Raw genomic sequence first — 2914 nt, 5'->3', positions numbered from 1 at the left:
AGTATTTATTTAATTAATTCTTTTTATTTTGGCAAAAAGCATAGTTAGATTGTGTGTTGAATACAAAGTATCTCCCATTTCCTGAGATCAACTCGGACTCCACCACTCGTGTGAGCCAATTTTTATTATTTCATGTCTGGCTTTCACATTTTTTTTTCATTAAAAAATATTTTTCAAAACTCACACCACCTACCAGTGTCACATAGGATATTTTAAATATAGGTCTTTTCTCCATTGCTGAAATTCATGTATAAAATACGTATTGTCAGAGCCAAAAGCATCTGGTTTCATAAACTTAGAGTTGTGGATTTCAATCAGAAGTTCATGATCTGCTAGAAAACCATGCCACTAGAACATGGTTAGCAATAAATAAGTTATGTTGTGTTTGTGCAAGTAATTAGCACTCTTTTAAATGTTATTTGCATAATGGGATGGTTTTCTTGATAATTTCCAAGTTATTTAATTAGTTTTCAAGTTGTATATGTTGATTCTTATTGAATATAAATTTAAATGTGCATTTTTGTAATTGAACAATGGGAAAAGATGTAAGATGGGATCATGAAACTAAAGTTCTAAATCCCACTAAAAATCCCAAACTCGTATGACATGTAATTTGCAATTACTGTCATAAAAAAACTACATGAGGCATCTATAGGTTAAAACATCACTTAGCTGACACAAAACATGGTGTAAGCATGTGCGAAGCGGTTCCATCTGATATAAAAAAAAATTTAGAATCATCTAAGGGATCAGAAGCAAAAAAAATAAGAGAAAGAATAAAACAAGTTGAATATCGGAAGGAGTGTTTATTTTGGATCATCCACAGATGATAAAGTGAACAAAGAAACCAGTGGATCATGTAGCGATGCAAAAATAAGTACAGGTGGTCCTATAGACCTCTTTGTGAACAAAGAAGCACGACAAATCATAATAAACACTGCTTTCAAAAGGGATGAAAGAAAAAATATATGTTGTGTCATTGGTAGATTTTTTTATTCAAATGTCTTATCATTTAATCTTTGCAATAATCCATATTTTGGTGCAATAGTAGAAGCTATTGCAAATTATGGGAGAGGATTCAAACCATCTTCTTATCACGAGATCAAAACATGGATTTTGAAGGACGAGGTAAATTGTACTCACAAAATTTTAAAAGAGTTCAAAAATGAATGGCCAAAGGTTGGTTGTAGCATTATGGCAGATGGTTAGATAGATGGAAAATGAAGAAACTTAATTAATTTTCTTGTGAACAGCTCATCTGGAATAATATTTTTAAAGTTAGTTGACATTAACGACATTGAAAAAACTGATGCAAATTTGTGTAAGTTGTTTGAAGAAGTTGTTAAAGAAGTTTGTGAAAGTAATATGGTGCAATTCATTACAGATAATGCACCAAATTATGTGGGAGCTAGGAATATGTTAACAACAGAAAAAATATATTTTTGGATACCATGTGCGGCGCATTATTTGGATCTTATGTTAGAAAATATTGGAAAGATATCAATTTTTAAAGATACAATGAAAAAAGGCAAAAAAAATATAAGATATATTTATAGTCATGCATGGGTATTAAATTTGATGAGAAAGTTCACAAAAAAGAAAGAACTTCTACATTCAACCGTCACTCATTTTGCCACAACATATCTCACGCTTCATAGTATTTAATGTTATAAGAAAGAGTTGAAATCAATGTTCTTATCTTCAAATTTTAGATCATCTAATTACTATAAAAATCAGATGCTAAGAACATTTCTTATATTATTCTTAATAATCATAAGTTTTAGGTTGCCATATCATATGCAATTAAAGCTACACTGATTCTCATTAAAGTGTTGCGATTAGTTGATGCAGATGAACCTGCTATAGGATTTTTGTACGAGGCAATGGATAGAGCAAATGAGAAAATTGCTTCAAACCTTTACAAGGTTGAAAGAAAATATAAACCTATTTGGGATATTATTGATAGACGATGAGACTTGCAACTTCATAAGTCTTTGCATGCAACTGCCTATTATTTAAATCCACATTTTCATTATGCTGACAACTTCAATCCGGATGGAGAAGTTATGAGTAACTTTTATGATTGTGTTGAGAAATTGGTTTCTGATGCAAATGTTCGGTTGAAAATTATAATACAAATTGATGTATTTAAAAAGGCAAAGGGGTTGTTTGGTAGAGAGGCAACTGTTACAATAAGAAAATTAAAAAGTCCTGGTAAGTTTGCAATTATGTTGTTATTTGTTAATATTTTTTATGTTTTGGTTAATTATGACATTCTTAATGTTTTTATCGAATTTATATTATTTTATTTGAATGCAGTTGATTGGTGGAATTCATTTGGGCACGACAATCCTGAGTTGATGAATTTTGCAATTCGAATTCTAAGTTTAACATGCAGTGCATCGGGCTGTGAGAGAAATTAGAGTACTTTCTCATTGGTCTGTGACTTTGTATTTTATTTGTGAAATATATTTTTATAAGTGTAATTATCTTATAATTGATTATCAATGATTTAAAATTATAGGTGCATACAAAACAAAGGAATAGACTTCAATAAGAGAAGATAAATGCATTGGGTTTTGTAATGTACAATATGAAATTAAGAGAGAGAAATATGAGGAGGAAGACTACCACAGACCCTATATGTCTAGATCATATAGACTCAGACGATGAGTGGATTGTGGAGAAGGAAGATTCAGTGTTGCCTAGTGATCCCAATTGGTTGGAGGATTCACGATTGGATCTGAACTTCGACACAAATGCCATTAAGCATGTGCTTATTGAAAAAGTCACTTCACCTCATGATTCACAAACTGGTTCTAGGCAAGACAGGTCTTCAAGAGATCGAGGTAAAGCTAAATTCCTTTTACCTTGCTATGAATATAAATATATTTTTTTAATTACATAAAATAAG

Source organism: Nuphar pumila, chromosome 11 (genome assembly GCF_984573655.1).
Source record: "Nuphar pumila chromosome 11, dmNupPumi1.hap1.1, whole genome shotgun sequence".
Taxonomy (NCBI): Eukaryota; Viridiplantae; Streptophyta; class Magnoliopsida; order Nymphaeales; family Nymphaeaceae; genus Nuphar; species Nuphar pumila.
Note: the sequence above shows the minus strand (reverse complement) of the source record.